General features: G+C 45.1%; 1 long non-coding RNA gene across 3 annotated transcripts in view; it reads right to left on the bottom strand.

Annotated features, from left to right (window-relative positions):
* The window catches only part of LOC122563400 (uncharacterized), a 42,829-nt gene extending 23,540 nt beyond the window's left edge, over positions 1–19,289 (bottom strand). For 2 of the 3 annotated variants that reach the window (XR_015752194.1, XR_015752195.1), the window contains exon 1: positions 1,055–1,231. This is a non-coding gene — a long non-coding RNA (uncharacterized LOC122563400). Of the gene's footprint in view, positions 1–1,054; positions 1,232–19,163 lie in introns of those variants that run through there. The other variant, XR_006315577.2, reaches the window with a different exon arrangement.
* Positions 19,290–20,156: the final 867 nt, after the last annotated feature.

The following is a 20,156-nucleotide window of genomic DNA, read 5'->3' as shown; positions in this document are numbered from 1 at the left end:
TATAAAAAACCTTGGGACTTTCCTTAATCCTGTTTTCTAGTCCACTTTTCATGACCCATTTTAGCCCTTCTAATTCCTTGTTTACGATCTTTCCTATTTTCCTTATATGCTTCAAGAGCTTTTTCAGTTCCCATCCTCCTAGACCTTATCTACGCTTCCTTTTACTTTCTGACCAAGGTCATATCATCCCTGGTCATCCAAGGTTCACGTAACTTGCCAGACCTATCCTTCACTCTCACAGAAACATGCTGCTCCTGAACGCTTATCAACTGCCATTTGAAATACTCCCACATGTCTGATGTAGATTTACTCTCAAGCAGCCACCTCCAATCAAAATTCTCCAGTTCCTGCCGAAAACTGTCATAGTTTGCCTTCCCCTAATTTAACACCTTCACCTGAGGATTGCTGTTATCCCGATCCATGAGAATTTTAAAACTCATAGTATTATGATCATTATTCCTGAAATGCTCCCCCACTGAAACTTCACTCACCTGGCCAGGCTCATTTTCCAAAACCAGGTCCATCATAACATCTTCGCTGGTTGGGCTATTTACATGCTTTGTCTAGAATCCCTCCTGAATGATCCTTACAAATTCTGTCCCATCCAAGCCCTTAGTACGAAGTGAATCCCAGTCAATACAGGGGGAGTTAAAGGCACGGATCACAACAATCCTCCACAGTGGGGGAATTGCCACAGGAGCTTCCTGCTCAGCCTGATGGTCACCCCATTCCCTTCCTGTCTGTGCAGTCTGAGTCTGCGGAGTCACCACTTGTCTATAGTGTTACCCAGGACACTCTCCGCCTCACGAATGCTTCCCAGTGTCCCCAGTAGCCACTCCTACTCTGAAACTCATGTTTCCAGGAGCTGCAGTGGAGACAGTGAAATGTGCTCGGCTTCCCACATCGAGTAGGAAGAGCAGGCTATGATTTGGAGCGTCCTCCCATGTCCTATGCGTTTGACTTTATTAATCCATACAATGTCAAATACATTTAATATTAATTGAAGTATCTGATGCTCTGTACTCCAATAACAATTTTGCAAAACTTTCCAGACCTCACTTTCAGCTCCTGCTCCTTTCCCTGCTGGACCTTCCCTCATGATGTTTCTGCCTCCTCTGAACCTTGCCTCTCTTTTGGGTTCGAGGTGGAAGGCGAGATGGAAATACTCCAGTCAGGTAGTGTTTGTGGGTAAGTGTTCCTTAACAGCAGGTTCTCCTGTGATACCCTTCACACAGACACTGAAAAAAAAATATTTTAATCATAAAAAATCTTTGTACATTGATACTAAAAATAGTTTGGTTCTGCACAGTTGTATATCAAGCAAAGAAAAAATAACATTGAACTTTAACTATCCAAAAAAACCCGAAGACATCTCTTACACAAAACTAATGTTTACACGTATTTGAGGAGCGAGGAGAGTCCAATAACTGAAGCCCACTCCCACAAATCAAATGACCAAAAACTCATCACCCCCAATTGGATGTTCTGCCACCCACTTATAACTGAGGAGGTTCTTCCAGAGTATCCTTCACACTCACGCTGACTGCAACGTCCACTCCCAGAATGTAAACAAGTGATGACTCAACTTCCTCTGGTTGAATATTGACCCTTGGTGGGTATTGGCAGCTACAAGGAATGCACAAGTTCCTCAGATCTGGGAAACAGCTACCATCCCAAAGATCAACAGCATGTCCAGAGGGACCTCGAATATCCGGCATTCAGTTATTCGAATATGGGATTATCCGGTAAGATCACAAGGTCCTGATGATTGGCTAAACTGTGTATTCCGGCATTTGAATATCCAGAATTTGATTAACCGAGCGAAATACTCCCTGTCCGTGTCCTTCAGACAATCGCGGTTCCTCTGTATTTTCTTTAACCGGATTCTATTGAACCGTGTCACAGAAGGGCAGATCGAGGGAATGTATGAGGTCTGAGCGATATAGACCCGGACAGTAAGCAGATCTCTGAACTTTCAGCGTGGATACTGGGTGGCTGTATATTCCTGCAGTTACATACATTCCTGGGGGCCTCATTCAAGTAAGCTGTCCTCTCAGTAACCCCACAGTCTCTGCCTGGAACATTGTCCTCTGCATCTTCCAGGTCAATATTTTTCTCTGACTTTCCTGTCTCAGATCCCTACTGACACAAAACTTTGATTCCAGATGTGTAACATTAGACAAGCATGAACAACTGTACTCACTGCTTAGCATGTGCTTTCCCAAATGACATGAAAAAATGCCTCATGATTTAACAAACAGAAAAGTTTGAGAAGTAGTTGCGCTCCTTGTTGTTACTGTGTGCAGAGGCTGTGTTTTCCCAAAGCCAGCAGAGAGAAACGAGGTGTGGATCCAAAGGGAATTGTCACATCGTCTGGTATGTGATGACATGATCTCTGCACAGTGCCCAGATCTCCTTGTCATTTGTAATAAGCCTGCAGAATCTAGCAATTTCTAAATCTTTCTTTGCTGAGACAGCCTTTCCTGTTTCCCAATTCTATTATTTTCTAAATTACAATAAGTATTTTTTTCTGTTTCTTTCTTTTCCAACCTTTATTTACCTTTTTGCAGCACATTCCCTCCTCTCCATTGGCACCAGCCCAAACTTTGGGATGATCTCTCCTGGTTCTATGCCAGGCTATTCATTGGGAAGCATGTCCAAGAGGCTTTCCTTTTGGATCGAGATTGACTCCTGTGACTTCAGTGTGTTTACGGATGTTGGTAAGTCCCATGACTCTGGCCAGTTGATGCTTGGACAGTCAGGGAGATGAGCTTCATTCTATCTGATATCCTGACTTCATACCTATGTTCTCCCAGTCAAATGTTTCTGTGTTCTCAGTGTTTTCCCAAATGTACCTTCTCCATTTTGGTCTATCACAGTAGAGAGTACCCCGTGAGTCAGTAAGGATGTTTAACTCTTCAGGAATATTTTGAAGACATCTCTGATGTTCTCCAGCTGAGATTATCCTGTGCAAACAAGTTCTGAGTACAACAAATAACCGAAAGAACTGCAGACATTGGAAATCAGAGGCAAAGCAGCTGTAAGTTCTGAAGAAGGGTCACTGGACCCAAAGGTGAACTCTGAATTCTTTCTCCCTGAATTCAGCAGTTGCTTGGACAATCTGGTGTCACACAGACAAACAAAATGTACCCAGCCAGCGGAGCTTGTTCCAACTGATGACTGCCTTAATGCTGGGGAGAGGGTGCTGCTGTGAGACCACCAGATCTGCAGATTTGGAGAATCCTGTAATGACATCACTGCTGGCTCATCTCCAGTGCTCTGGGGAAATGGTTCTACATCACTTAGACCTCTGTACTGTAGGTTGTTTAAGACTCTGAAGCCCGTTAGAGAATGGGGACCATTGCTATCCAAGACTCTGAAGCCCATTGGAGAATGGGGACCATTGCTATCCAAGACTCTGAAGCCCGTTGTGGTTCTGTTCGCCGAGCTGGAAGTTTTTGTTGCAAACATTTCGTCCCCTGGCTAGGCGACATCATCAGTGCTTGGGAGCCTCCTGCGAAGCGCTTCTTTGATGTTTCCTCCGGTGTTTATAGTGGTCTGTCCCTGCCGCATATATGAACATCAACTAGCCACGAAATGACACGACCAGCTATCCTTAGTAGCCACACACGCAGACAACAAGCAACATGAATTCGACTGGGACAACACTACTATCATAGGGCAAGCCAGACAGAGAACAGCCAGGGAATTCCTAGAGGCATGGCACTCATCCACAAACTCCATCAACAAACACATCGACCTGGACCCAATATACCAACCACTACAGCGGACAGCTGAAACTGACAACCGGAAGCGGCAGGGACAGACCACTATAAACACCAGAGGAAACATCAAAGAAGCGCTTCGCAGGAGGCTCCCTCTGAAGATTATCCCAGCCAGAACCACCCCCCAACCCTATCCTTGTAGCCCTGCATTTCCCCACCTAACCCATACATCCCCAAGCATTATGGGTAATTTAACATGGCCAATCTACCCTGGCCTGCACACCTTTGGACTATAACCTGGTGTTGTGTGATTTTTAACGACATACTTTTGATTTAGCTTTATTGTCACATGTTCTCAAATCCGTACAGTGAAAAGTTTACAAGTTCATAAAATCTCTATAATGTGGAAACAGGCAACTTGGCCCATTGACTCCACACCGACCCTCTGAAGATTATCCCAGCCAGAACCACCCCCCAACCCTATCCTTGTAGCCCTGCATTTCCCCACCTAACCCATACATCCCCAAGCATTATGGGTAATTTAACATGGCCAATCTACCCTGGCCTGCACACCTTTGGACTACAGGCGGAAACTGGAGCACCCGGAGGAAACCCACACAGACACGGGGAGAATGTGCAAACTCCACACAGACAGTTACCCATGGGTGGAATTGAACCCAGGTCTCTGGTGCTGAGAGGCAACAGTGCTAACCACTGAGTTACCATATTACAGCAACATTACATAATTTAGAAAATGTGACAGTCAATTTGCCACAAATGGCAAGAAATAAGCGAGTAGATAATCTGTTTTTGTTGAAATGGGAAGCAAAACGATGTTGGCCAGGACAGCTGGAGAAACACACTTTTTTGTCAAGTCGTGTTCTGGGATTCTGTGCATACAGCTGAGAGGACAGATGGATTAAGTCTAAAATCGCAACCAAATGACAGCTCCTCTCTCAGCGCAGCACTCCCTAAATAATACACTGAAGTGTCAACCTAGATTATAGGCTTAAATCTCCAGAGGATAACACTGACTGCAGTTCAGCAGTGATGAATTATAGACCTTCACACAACCACTCCTTCGATCATACATGGAGCCAGAAACATGCACCCACAAAATAAGAATGACATTTCCAGCTGCAGTTAACATTGACGTAACCATTCTACATCCAACTGATCGTTTATCTCAGCGACAACCTCTGTTCGAATAGTGAGACTATCTGCACACTGCTGCTCAGCCACAACCAACTAAATGCTGCATTCTCAGCTAATACCACCTGTGCTTTCAGAAAAACTACAGCTCCACCTCCCTCCCCCTTCCCCACCCCCCCCCCCCCCATCCCTCTAACACACACACACACAAACTGAAATTTCTATTAAATGGCACCGTTTGACTAAAGCATTCAAAGATTTTGGAATTTGACATGCAAACCGAATAATTGGTTTATGTAATTAACTCCATTCCCCATTAATTGGTCTGATTCATGATTCATTTACTCTAATAAATAATTTCTCAGGTTAATGAGATTCAGCAGATGGCAAACTAATTTTTTTTACAAAGTTGAGGATAAAACTCAAACTGGGAAGCACACATAATTATAACTAGAACTGAAATAGTATTAGTTTGCCTCCTATGAAGGCGATATACATCACAGATAGAAGTTGAAAATGATGATTAGTCAATATTTAGCACACTCACTGCTTTCCCATTCTCATGACAAAATTAAAACAAGGAGGTCCCAACACCAAATACAATCGCCTATCTCTTGCATTTCAGATGTTAAACGGTGGGAGTCAAATCAGAGATGAGGATTTGTATCAAGAAAAAAATTTGTTTTCAAAAAGATAACTGTAGGGATTGTAATGAGGTGAGCCAGGTGGACCTCATGGAATGAGTTCCCTGATTGGGGCTGTTAACCTGGTCCAATCAAGGAGCTCTGGCTGACAGATATAATGGTTCTGTTCACTCTGAGTGCTGGCTTTGAGGGAACCATACCAGGGTCAAGTACTGTGCACGTATAACTAACGAGTAACTTGGTGATGGGATACCGGCCTCTGTGGAGTCATTTCAATAATATTGGACATTAAAGCTAACTGTTTGCATTTCCAGCTTTAGTTCATTAAATATAAATAACAGGATGCTCCTTTTTACAATTCCATTTGACTATGAATTTAAATTTCAATTATTTTAACATGAAATTTTTAAAAGATTGCAGTAAAAATTCTTAGATCCAGCTGTAGTTTTGTGAGTCTAGGGGTTTAATTTTCATTAGGCTTAAAGTAATTCATTTTTTGCAATCTGTAGTCGAGAATTTGTTTAATAGTTTAAAAATATATCCTGTTTAAATGAACCTAATAGGGGCCAAATGAATGAAATTGTCTGATGTTCTTGGCATCTCTTTGGATTCCACAGAGTGAGGCGGGAGATTAACAGTGCTCCTTTTACTGTGTACGTCAGAGTCAGGGTGATTTCACTCTCACTCTCAACAATGAGCACAGGCTTGCTGCAACAACATGACAAGAAACTGATTCAGCTGGAACAGGAGATGGAAGATTGGCCTTTCAGTGTCTTTGTTCTTCAGTATACACTGGCTAAACACAGAGCATTGTCATCATTACACTTGCACCTGCAATTTGTTAAACGCAAGATATCTTAGAGATTGAGAAGGCAGCTTTAACAATAAAAATACAGAAAAAGTTCTTAACAGTTTATTATCCATGTGAAGATAAATTAACTGATTTTGATGGGTTTTGGTTTCAATCTATTCTCTCATTTGTTTGGAGAAAAATACTTGATTGAGGTTGGAAATGCATTAAGGCTAATTCTTTGTTAAAAATAATCCAGGCAGATGACTGTGCTGTTCTCAATGGTATGAAAGTAGTACAGGAGGACACTTGGGCTAAGGCCAAGAGACATTAAGTTGAGTCAGCAGTTATTGGAAATCTGTGCTGAGTTTTGCCTTCACGCTGACATTACACACCATGACATAAATGCTCCTCTTCAATCTTTCTACAGGTTTGGGTGAAAAGGAAAAGAGATTTGAAGACAAAGTTTTCCAAGATGTGGAGGTGCCAATGTTGGACTGGGGGGTGGACAAAGGCAAGAGTCAGGTTACAGTCCAACAGGTTTATTTGAAAACATAAGTTTTCGGAGCGTAGCTCCCTCATCGGGTAAAGTGAGAGAGAAGAGCACGCAAACAGAGAATTTATGGGCAGAGGGATCAATAGATCATACAAATGGTGTGAATGGAGCATTGAATAATAAATCTCTGGAGGTGATCGAAAGTGTCAGACAGGGTGAGTAAAGTGTTAACAGCTGAATAGCAAGTGAAGGGATGACTTGTAATCCGATTAAATGAAGCAGAGAGATAATTACAAAAAACTAAAAATAAGGTGGTGCTGGAGCCAAACCAAATGGCTGGAGTAACATGATAGGTATAACACCACTAATCCAGAATCTGGTTTCCAGCATCTGCAGTCATTGTTTTTACCTCGTTGATTTTAACCCTACTGCGAATCCTCTTACAAGGATGCCTGCCTTGAAGAAGTTTTCCTCCTCTCTCTACAAGAATCTCTTTAATCCGACTGCAACTTCCAGGTCATTTCCTCAGCCCTGAAGCTCTTCAACCATGTCCTGAAACAAACCCGCTACTACAGCCACATTTGCTTCCTCAGTGCCTGTCTCCGTAACCAACTCATCCCACACGGACTCCGGACCACCTTTAAACCAGCAGAGTTCGGACCCGAACAGGACAAACAGTACAGACTACAGATTCAAAAACAACAGTTCTCCTTCAAGATCCTCCGCTCCACACTTGCAGCAATGCGCCGGTACCTAACCTCTCTACAGTCTGCCCTGCCTCAGCTGAGGGCCACACTCTCTCAGAATTGCAAAGAACCCACTCTATACTACATCCTCAGGAGAATCCATACTCTCAACAAACAGTATTTCAACTCCATCTCAAACATCAAAAAATGTAAGTACAACAACCTTTTATCTACCCACCTCCATAACCAGCGCTCCTCAAACATTCCAGAAGATTCCCCCGGCCTCTGGAACTGTTCGGATGCTATTAGCCATGCGGCTGGTGCAGCTGCCACCCCCATGCTGATTGATGATGTCACTTCCGCCCCCATCATGGCCGCTCCCACAGCCACTTCTGCCCCTCACAATTCCTCATGCACCACACGTGACATCACTTCTACCCCACACATCATCACTGATGTCACATGCTCAGTGACGTCCACCTCCCCACTGCCGTGTCTGCCACCACTTCCACCCCCACCAACACCACTCACCTGCATTCTGCCGACACGCTCCTCCCCCCCACATATCCCACTGTCACCATCCCTGCCCCCCTGAACCCCGAGGGGAACACCACCCCTGCTCTTGACTCTACCCACATTCCCCCCACCACCACACCCACTCCAGTTACCAGCTCCGCCCCCACTCCCAGCTCCATACACACACCAGATCCCAGCTCCCAGCCCTGCCGAGTTTTCACCATCCCTCCAGACCTCCCCCTCACTGAGGACGAATGATCAGTCCTCAGCAAAGGACTCACCTTCGTCCCCCTCCGTCCACGCATCAATGAATTTAATACATGCCATGACGTCAAACAATTCTTCCGTCGCCTCCGCCTCCGAGCTTACTTTCACAATCAGGATTCCCGCCCACCTTCCGAGGACCCCTTCGCCCACCTCCAACACACTACATCCACCTGGACACCCCGCGCTGGCCTATTACCTGCCCTCGACCTCTTCATTTCCAACTGCCGCCGGGACATTAACCGCCTCAATCTGTCTACCCCCCTCCCCCACTCCAACCTCTCACCCTCACAACGCACAGCCCTCCAATCCCTCTGCTCTAATCCCAACCTCACCATCAACCAGCAGATAAAGGGGGCGCAGTGGTAGTCTGGCGCACTGACCTCTACACCGCTGAAGCCAAACGCCAACTCGAGGACACCTCTTCCTACCGCCCCCTTGACCATGACCCCACCCCCCATCACCAAACCATCATCTCCCAGACCATACAGAACCTTATCACCTCAGGAGATCTCCCACCCACAGCTTCCAACCTCATGGTCCGGGAACCCCGCGCTGCCCGGTTCTACCTCCTTCCCAAGATCCACAAGCCTGACCACCCTGGCTGACCCATTGTCTCAGCATGCTCCTGCCCCACTGAACTCATCTCTACCTACCTCGACACTGTCCTATTCCCCCCTAGTCCAGGAACTCCCCACATACGTTCGAGACACCACCCACACCCTCCATCTCCTCCAAGACTTCCGTTTCCCCGGTCCCCAACGCCTCATCTTCACCATGGATATCCAATCCCTCTAGACCTCCATCTGCCATGACAGGGCCTCCAAGCCCTCTGTTTCTTCCTCTCCCAACGTCCCCAACAGTACCCTTCCACCGACACCCTCATTCGTCTGGCCGAACTGGTCCTCACCCTTAACAATTTCTCCTTCGAATCCTCCCACTTCCTCCAGACCAAAAGGGTAGCCATGGGCACCCGTATGGACCCCAGCTATGCCTGACTCTTTGTTGGCTACATAGAACTGTCCATCTTCCGTAATTACACCGGCACCACTCCCCACCTCTTCCTCCACTACATTGATGACTGCATTGGCGCCACCTCGTGCTCCCGCGAGGAGGTTGAGCAATTCATCAACTTCACCAACACATTCCACCCTGACCTTAAATTTACCTGGTCCATCTCTGACACCTCCCTCCCCTTCCTGGACCTCTCCATCTCCATCAGTGACGACCGACTTGACACCAACATTTTTTACAAACCCACCGACTCCCACAGCTACCTGGATTACACCTCTTCCCACCCTACCTCCTGCAAAAATGCCATCCCATATTCCCAATTCCTCCGCCTCCGCCGTATCTGCTCCCAGGAGGACCAGTTCCCCCACAGAACACACCAGATGGCCTCCTTCTTTAGAGACCACAATTTCCCTTCCCACGTGGTTAAAGATGCCCTCCAACGCATCTCGTCCACGTCCCGCACCTCTGCCCTCAGAACCCACCCCTCCAACTGCAACAAGGACAGAACGCCCCTGGTGCTCACCTTCCACCCTACCAACCCTCACATAAACCAAATCATCCACCAACATTTCTGCCAGCTCCAAAAAGACTCCACCACCAGGGATATATTTCCCTCCCCACCCCTTTCCGCCTTCCACAAAGACCGTTCCCTCCGTGACTACCTGGTCAGGTCCACGCCCCCCCTACAACCCACCCTCCCATCCTGGCACCTTCCCCTGCCTCCTCTGCAAAACCTGTGCCCACACCTCCTCCCTCACCTCCATCCAAGGCCCTAAAGGAGCCTTCCACATCCATCAAAGTTTTACCTGCAAATCCACTAATATCATTTATTGTATCCGTTGCTCCCGATGTGGTCTCCTCTACATTGTGGAGACTGGGCGCCTCCTAGCAGAGCGCTTTAGGGAACATCTCCGGGACACCCGCACCAATCAACCACACCGCCCCGTGGCCCAACATTTCAACTCCCCCTCCCATTCTGCCGAGGACATGGAGGTCCTGGGCCTCCTTCACCACCGCTCCCTCACCACCAGACGCCTGGAGGAAGAACGCCTCATCTTCCACCTTGGAACACTTCAACCCCAGAGCAAGAATGTGGACTTCAACAGTTTCCTCATTTCCCCTTCCCCCACCTCACCCCAGTTCCAAACTTCCAGCTCAGCACTGTCCCCATGACTTGTCCTACCTGCCTATCTTCTTTACCACCTATCCACTCCACCCTCCTCCCTGACCTATCACCTTCATCTCCTCCCCCACTCACCTATTGTACTCTATGCTACTTTCTCCCCACCCCCACCCTCCTCTAGTTTATCTTTCCACGCTTCAGGCTCTGTGATGGGAAAGGATGCACATAGGAAGGGGGAGAGTGCTGCTTGGTACAGTGCCTGGATGGTAGGATTTGGTCAGTGTGACTGTGTCAGCTGATGCTTGACTAGTTTGTGGGACAGCTCTCCCAGCGATGGCACAACTCGCCATATGGTAGTGAGGAGATCTTTCCAGGGGTGAATTGGGCTAGGTGTCCCTTGGGCAATGCTGGGGATTCCATTTCTTTGCATTCTTATGTGGTTGAAATGACACTGTTGAGTGACTTGCTTGTTTAAAAATAGACTATAAATCATGGATTTGTGAGTTTTGCCCACAGATGTTAATTTTTGTTCCTACTGAGTTTTTGGAGTGGATAGGAGAATTTGGATGCATGATTTTGTGAATGCAGACAATTACTGTACAAAAATATTGATAAATAAGCAAGATTACTTATTGTCACATTTGATTATCACTAACTCATTTTCATATTTTAAAATAAATAATGTCTCCTGAAGGTTTTTTATATTTAATATTTCAGTGCTGAGTTGCTGAGTTAATACTTCCTTCTATCTGAGTGAATCGAACTAGCAATATGTTTATAAGACATCACAAGTAATGATTTGCAAACCACACCATTGATTTCTCTCATGATATTTTCGAAAGTATTAGTGAACAGGTCTACATGTTGGTAGATGGTTATTAAATTCACATTATATATATTAGAGGTCCTTCAAATGAGGAAATAACTGCTCATATCATATCTCTAACCTATAAATAGACAAAATTAATAAACAAATTAGAACCAATTAATCACTGGGAAATCACTGATTAACACTGTCAATTTTCCAGTGCACTTTGTGTCTGGATGTCCAGTGGATATCCTGTTAGTAGCGTGAACTAAAATATTCCCTTGAAATATTTCTTTATTCTGTGTTTCGTGGAAAAAAGGAAACTTGTTTATTGTCAGGGTTTGATACAACAGTGTTCTGCACACTGCTTACAGCAATCTGTGAAAGAAATATTAGGTGGAATTTAATTATTTCTAATTTGTTTATCAATTTTGTCTAGTTATAGGTTTGAATTTTTATGCAAACATTCATATTATCATCATTAGATTATATATTACACATAATGTCCTGAAATTACATTCAATGCTCCATTTTAATTAAGAAATAACCCCAAGGGAGGGATCATACACCAGCAAATAAACAGCTGAATAAACATTTATTCAGAATAAAGAACAGTTAAATATTGAACACTGTCGCTTTGATTTGAAGTATTTTTTTGGAAAAGAGATGGGGAGCTGAGCGATGCAGTGCTATTAGAGAATGTATTGTTTTCCCATAAGCAATCAGCATCCTCCAGGCGCTTGTCAGGAATCTCTTGAATGGGATTTGGTATTTGCCGTAGAATGGCATCACCAGCACTGACCAATTGTTTGACTCATTTGAACCACGGGTGGAAATTTCCCAGCCCCTGATGAGTGTGAGCTGTTGGGAAAATATGGCAAGATCAGGCAGAATTGAGAGTTCTCGCATCAAGCAAAGGTATTCTGCTTTTGCAGCAAGTCTTCAACAACGAGCCAGGAACCTCACATGTGAACGGTGAGAAGTCTGTATGAATTTCTTCATCATTAATATCTAATCTCACCTCATCGATATGCATTCTGCCATGTGTCAGAGGGAAAGTGACAACTTCCAGTTTGAAACTCAGTATGGATACGTAGTGGTCACCGCCTTGGACAGCAGTGACCAACATCTCATGACACGCCCCAGGGGCAGTGACTGCTTGGATTAACTGTCCATGGAGGATGGAATTGGACAGTCACCAGCCGTACCATCCTGGCACATTTTCAACCCACATACAAGGCAACTGTCCACTTCAATGTAGCAGTTTGGAGTGAATCACCTCATCTCTGATCATTGCCAACAGATCTTGGATGTTTGTACCAGGTATCCTTTTTTTATTCATTTATGGGAAGTGGGCATCACTCCCTGGGCCGACATTTTATTTCTCATCCATAGTTGCCCATGAGAAGGTGGGGTGAGCTGCCTTCTTGAACTGTTGCAGTCCATGAGCTGTAGGTTGACCCAGGATGCCTTTAGGGAGGGAATTTCAGGATTTTGACCCAGCGACACTGAAGGAACAGTGATATATTTCCAAGTCAGGATGTTGAGTGGCTAGGAGGGGAACTTGCAGGGACTGGTGTTCCCATGTATCCATTGCCTTGTCCTTCCAGATGGTTGTGTCTTTGGAAGGTGCTGTCAGGAAGGTGCTGAATTTCTGTAGTGCATCTTGTATGTGGTACATAATGTTGCTCCAGGGCATTGGTGGTGGAGTGAGTAGATGTTTGTGAATGCTTGCCAATCAAGTGGGCTGCTTTATCCTGGATGGTGTCAAGCTTCTTGAATGTTGTTGGAGCTGCACCCATCCAGGCAAATGGGGAGTATTCCAATATACTCCTGACTTGTGCCTTGTAAATGGTGGACAGGCTGTGGGGAGTCAGGAGGTGGGTTATTTGCAGCAGGATTCCCAGCCTCTGACCTGCTCTTGTAGTCATTGTTTGTGAGATGAGTCCAATTGAGTTTCTGGCCATTGGTAACCCTCAGAATGGAAATTCAATGATAGTAACACAACTGAATATCAAGGGGTGATCGTAGATTCTTATTGGTGATGGTCATTGCCTGGCATTTGAGTGGCACGAATGTTACTTATCATTTGTCAGCCTAAGCCTGGATATTGTCCAGATCTTGCTGCATTTAGAAACGGACTGCTTCAGTGTGTCAGGAGTTGTGAATGATGCTGAACGTTGTGCAATCATCAGTGAGCATCCCCACTTCTGATCTCATGATGGAGGGAAGGTCATTGATGAAGCAGCTGAAGATGGTTAAGCCTAGGACACCACTCTGAGGAACTCCTGCAGAGATGTCGTGGAGCTGAGATGACTGACCTCCAACAACCGCAACCATCTTCCTCTGTGTCAGGTATGATCCTAACCAGCAGTGAGTTGCCCCATGATGCCCATTTATTCCAGTTTGTGAGGGCTCTTGATGCCACACTTGGTCAAATGCAGCCTTGATGCCAAGGGCTGTCCCTCTCCCCTCCCCTCTGGAATTCAGCCCTTTTGTCCATGTTTGACCCAAGGCTGAAATGAGGTCAGGAGCTGAGTGACCCTGGGGGGACCCAATGCTGAGCAGAATTTCTGGATTAATAGTTTAGTGATAATACCACCAGGCGATAATACCACCAGGCGATAATACCACCAGGCGATAATACCACCAGGCGATTGCCTCCTGTAGGATTTATAGGATCTGCCGTGATGTCTATATCCTTGAGAATTCTGAAAAAAAACAGGAAAAGACAGCAAATCTCAGCAGGTCTGGCAGCTTCTGTGCAGAGAGAAACAGAGCTAACAATTTAAGTGCAGTCTGACCGTTCAGAAGAGAGCTGGCAGGTTCCTGGTTTGGTGTAAAGGCTAGATGCCTGCCAAGGATAGTTACTGGATCACAAGGGCACCTGTCACGAATGAAGCAATTACTCCGTCCCCTACCTGCAGCCGCGTGTAGGTACAATATGGTCCATTCCCTAACTAGGGCCATGCTGGAGCAGAAGATGGTCTCCCGAAATTTAAGGTTCCAATGTCTGGATCATTTTGAAGGGAGCATTGCAGTACTCTCCAGGCAGATCGTGCTGTATAATCCTTCATCGCTGTGCTGTACAGGAAAACAGCTGTTGTGATGGACTCTGCAAGAGCTGAGAGAATGACAACCATCTTCCGAGGCAGATGATGAGGACATTGAGCAGGAGGAATGATGGAGCAATGCAATATTGGCACAAGAGGCCAGACAGGATTGAACAGTTTCCCAGCTCCAGTAGGTGTGAGCTGGACAATGTGATCAATCACTGACTGGCAATCTGCTGGGGCTCAATAGGTAAGTGAGCCCTGGGTCGTCCCACACACAAATGCAGCTTTCTCGTTTCGGTTTTTGTTCTTCACTTGGGGTTATTGCTGAATAAAAATAAAAATTACCAACTTTTGAGGACTTTCCAGCATGTAATGCTGTGGGTACCCTGTATGGATGGGGAAAAGGGCTGTGGACAGGATGAGCCAGCTGACCACGACACCATGGGGCAGAAGGCCATTCAAGGGGGGGAGCAAAAAGACAAGTGGTTGTTATAGGAGATTCTATAATTAGGGGGACAGATAGTATCCATTGTGAGCTGGATTGGGAGTCCCACATAGTGTGTTGCCTGCCTGGTACCAGGGTGCAGGACATTTCCGAACAGCTTGGAAGGATATTGGAGCGGGAGGGGGAGGATCCAGTTGTTGTGGTCCACGTTGGGACTAACAACATAGGCAAAGCTAGGGTGGAGGACCTGTTTGGGGATTATCGAGCACTAGGAAGGAAATTGAAGAACAGACCCTCGAGAGTAATCTCTGGATTACTGCCCGAGCCACGGGCTGATTGGCATAGGGATAAGAAAATTAGGGAAGTAAACACGTGGCTAAGGGATTGGTGTGGGAAAGAGGGATTCCACTTCATGGGGCATTGGCATCAGTTTTAGTACCGGTGCGATCTATACAAATGGGACGGTCTCCACCTGAACCGATCTGGAACCAGTGATCTAGTGAAAAGGATAAATAGGGTGGTCCCTAGGACTTTAAACTTGTGAGTCGGCGGGGGGAAGGGAAAGGGAAAGTGACAGGGAGTATGAAGCCGAGTAGAAAGATAAGCAGCAGGTTAGCATGTGTGCAGGGTTTAAGTTCAAGGTAGACAAGGAATGAAGCAAAAAGGAAGGATAACTTAGGACATATTACGAGATGATGGAAATCATGAGGATAAGACAATTAGCATTAAGATGCTTTACCTGAATGCTTGTAGTATTCATAACAAAGTAGATGAATTAACGGCACAAATCATCGTGAATGATTATGATGTGGTAGGCATCACAGAAACATGGTTGCAGGGCGTTCAGGACTGGCAGTTAAACATCCAAGGATTTACAATTTATCGAAAAGACAGGGAGGTGGGCAGAAGGGAGGGGTTGCCTTAGTTAAGAATGAAATTAAATCTATGGCACTGAATGACATAGGGTCAGATGATGTGGAGCCTGCGTGGGTGGAGTTGAGAAGCCACAGGCAAAAAAAACCATAATGGGAGTTATGTACAGACGTCCCAGCAGTGGTCATGACCAGGGACGCAGGATGTACCAGGAAATAGATAGGCATGTCAGAAAGGCAAGGTCACGGTGATCATGGGGGACTTCAATATGCAGGTGGACTGGGTGAATAATGTTGCCAGTGGATCCAAAGAAAGGGAATTCATGGAATGCTTAGAGGATGGCTTTTTGGAACAGTTTGTGATGGAGCCCACAAGGAAGCAGGCAATTCTGGACTTAGTGCGATGTAATGAGCCAGACTTTATAAAAGATCTTAAGGTAAGGGATTTGATTATCTTATGATTGTTTCACCCCAGCTCTGGGTTAGTTTTAATGTGGAATGTGATTAGTACCCTCTCGCTAAGACAAAAAATCGATTCCTTTGACATCAAACATTTTCAAAAATATATTTAACAACTCTTGTGATGTTGAAAAATGTTGTTGAAGTGAATAAAGCAAAAAAGTAGATTGAGTGACCATTAGCTGATAGTCTTTTCTTTTGTTGTAATCTAGTCAATTTGTGATTGGAATTTATTTTGGTGGTTGCTCTTTTAACCTATTAGAACATACCCCATTCCAGGGAGAGTGACTGGAATGTATTTTGATTGGATTATTTTCTAATATGGTTATTCAATGTCAGTCTGGGCAAGGTGAGGCTGGCAATATTGAATGTAGTCTATCTGGATTGGATTCTTTTCTGCTGACAGTTGTTGATCACTGTCAAATTGTTAAGTGATAATCATATGAAATCATTAATTGGTATGAACATCAATGAGGATCGGAGCATCCAGTCCATGACAGTATACAATGGCGACAAGATCAGAGGAGTAACAAATATTCATGAGCTTCACAGAATTGATTACAAGACCATATCTTAATGTTGATGTTTATGAAATATTTGAGCTTCACTCTCGCAGTTTACAATTTCTGCTGGACTCCTTAATGAGATTACTGTTTGCTCTGTAATCACTCCTGGGTATCCAGTATCCACAATCGATTCCCAGCTGTATTATTTCCAGCACGATCATGTATTGTATACACCGTACAGAGATAGCACTGATTAATATCTGGCTACTTATTTTCAGCATTCATCTGTTTGTGTTTTGATATCATTAACTTACTCCAATTCATTTCAGTGTGAGAATGTAACTGCTATCAAAAGGATTTATCCACAGACTTTGACAAGTTAGTCTAAAATTGTGTGTATAATGCTCAGCATGAGATGATTTCTATTTTCCCACTAGTCTTGGAAAAAATTGTTTGCAACAAATGCTGATGACTTATTGAGTTACCGTGGTACCATTGAGATGGAGGTGAAGGCATCAACTGTGAAGGATTTCATCGTGAAGGATTAGAGGTTAGAAACTGAATGACATGTACAATTAACATTGCAGAATGAACTTAACATATTCCAAGTATCTTCATTTCTGTATTGTATGTTATTGGCATTTTAGAGAGTTTAAATGACCACCGTTAGGATTGAAATAATGGAATTAAGTTTAGTGTTGTTTAATCATCCTCAGCAAACAGTGAGGTACAATCCCATTTCATGGCAATGAAACATTTCTTCAAACTGAGAAGTCTCTGTGAAGTTTCAGGGCCCAGAATGCCACGATGTTCAAAAACAAGAAGAAGTCGAGACAATTAACAAATGTTCCTGTGTCTGGGTTCCATTGAAAGGTCACAGACTTGAAGCATTAAAACCAGCAGGAGCAGGATGGGACAAATGGCCTGATTCTCTATCATTCATCAAATGTAGTTCCCTCTGCACAGATGCTGCTAGTTTGAATTGAATAGTTTTGGCACTTTTATGTATTTTTTTGTTTCAAAGTTCCAGCATTTGCAGTATTTTGTTTTTATAATTAAACTGGTTTCCAATAGAAATACAAATAATTTCCTTTAACTTTGAGCCTATTCTTTGATCTGAAGATCATAATGCTACTTTCAAGTCTCCTCAGGCCCATGACCCCACATCCAAATGTCAAGCCATTGTTACCAGGACCTTTACCAATATCATTACCTCCGGAGATCTTCCACCCCATTGCCTCCAACCGAGTAATCTCCCAACCCCTGCTTCGACTTCCTTCTGAAAATCCACAGACTGTCCCACCAACCCATATCAGCCTGTTCCTATCCCACTGAGTTCATTTTCTCCTACCTTCACACCATCCTCTCTTCACTTGTCCAGACCCTGCCCAACAACATCCATGACTCCTCTGATGCCCTCTGCCATGTTGACAATTCCCAGTTCCATGGCCTTAGCTGCCTGCTGTTCACCATGGATGTCCAATCCCTCTATACCTGCATTCCCCAGCAGGACGGTCTGAGAGGTCTCGGCTTCTTCCTCAAGGATGGCCGATATAATCCCCATCCACCACCACCCTCCCCCTTCTCCTCCTCTCACTGAACAATTTCTCCTTTAATTCATCTCACTTCTGCCAGGTCAAAGGAGTAGCTGTGGGCATCCACGTGGGTCCTAGTTATTCCTGCCTCTTTATGGGATATGTGGAAGAATCCTTGTTCCAGTCCTACACTGGCTCTCTCCCGCAACATTTTCTCAACACATCAAATACTGCAGTACTGCTTCATGCTCCTGCCTGGACTGTTAAATTTTGTTCATTTTGCCTCCAATTTCCACTCCTCTATAATTTCCACATTGTCCATCTCTGACACTTCCCTTCCTTTCCTTGACCTCTCCGTTTTCATTTTGAGGAATAAACAGTCCACTTGCATCCGCTACAAAGCCACTGACTCCCATAGCTACCTTCACTCCGCTTGTCACACCCCCACATCCTGCAAGAACTCCATCCCATTCTCCCAGTTCCTTTGCCAACGTTGTATCTATTTGGATGATGCCACTTTCCAAAACAGCGTCACTGCCATGGCTTGCTTCTTCCATAACCATGGTTTCCTGCCCATTGTGGTTGGCAGGCCCCTCAAACACTCCTGACCTATCACCCATGCTTTTACCCTTGCCCCTTCCCATCGCTCACAACAGCGAGATCGGGTTTCCCTTGTCCTCACTTTTCATCCCACCAGCCTCCGCATTCAAAAGATCATTGTCCACCATTTCAGACAATTCCAGCAGAATGCCACCACCAAACACATCTTCCCCTCACTCCCCCTGTCTGCATTTCACAGGGATCGTTCCCTCTGGGACCCCCAGTCCATTCCACAACCACTAACATCATTCCTCATCCCCATGACACCATCCCATGAAACTGCAGAAGGTGCAATACCTGCCCCTTCACCTCCTCTCTGCTCTGCATTCAAAGACCTAAACAGTCTTTCCAGGTGAAGCAGCATTTCACCTGTACCTTGCCCACTCTTGTGTATTGTATTCACTACACCCAATGCAGCCTACTCTACATTGGAGAAACCAAATGCAGACTGGGTGACCACTTTGCAAAATACCTCCAGAATGTGAGCGAGCATGACCCTGACCTTCCCATAGCCGGTCACTTTAACACAGCGTCCTGCTCCGCCGTCCACATGTCTGTCCTCGGCATGCTGCAGTGTTCCAGTGAGTCCCAGCGCAAACTGGAGAAACAACATCTCATCTTCAGACTAGGCACTTTACTGCCTTCTGGACTTAATATTGAATTCAACACTTCAGATTGTACCAGGTCCTGTTTCTTGCATTTCATCTTATGTTACTTGTTACATTCTCTGTTACCATGTCCTGTCTCCCCTCCTCCATCCCAGTGGGACTGTCTGGCCTTTCCAGTCTGGCAGTTAGACATACCGTTCTCACATTCCAATATTTAATCGGAACTATCAACATCTTTTCTAAGTCAGCACTCTAAAATCCCCAAACACTTCCACCCCCCCCCCCCCCCCGCCCAACTGTAGCATAAATGCTGCCCCCTCCACACTTCATGTCAGCTCTGATGAACAGTTATCTCAACTCAAAACGTTAGCTTGCTCTCACTCCCTGGATGCTGTCGGACCCACTGTGATCTCCAGCATTTGTTGTTTTCAGAACACATTCCAGCCTCTGCTGCAATTTGATCCTCCTTTCAAACCTTCCTTGTTTACCCTGCAATCTTACTTTGATCTGAACATATTCAACATATTGTCTAGCTATCACCATTGTTAACAGCTAACCTGAGAATGCAACTTTTTTAAAAAAAGGTTTTGTGATTTACACATGAAAGAAGTGAAACTATCACGGTATTCTAACAGATGAAAGGCTTAACAGGCAAACAATTTTTCAATGTATAATTTCAGTTACATCACACTGTAAATTTTTGCTATAAATTCTGTGTGTTAGGATTGAGCCCTCCACTACCACCTGATGAAGGAGCAATGCTCCGAAAGCTCGTGCTTCCAATCAAACCTGTTGCACTATAACCTGGTGTTGTGTGATTTTTAACTTGTCCTCCCCACAATTCTTAGCATCGACAT

Source organism: Chiloscyllium plagiosum, unplaced genomic scaffold (assembly GCF_037043375.1).
Source record: "Chiloscyllium plagiosum isolate Xiang-an unplaced genomic scaffold, Cpla_swu_hap1 HiC_scaffold_30, whole genome shotgun sequence".
In the NCBI taxonomy this organism is placed as follows: Eukaryota; Metazoa; Chordata; class Chondrichthyes; order Orectolobiformes; family Hemiscylliidae; genus Chiloscyllium; species Chiloscyllium plagiosum.
Note: the sequence above shows the minus strand (reverse complement) of the source record. Positions and strands in the feature narration are given on the sequence as shown.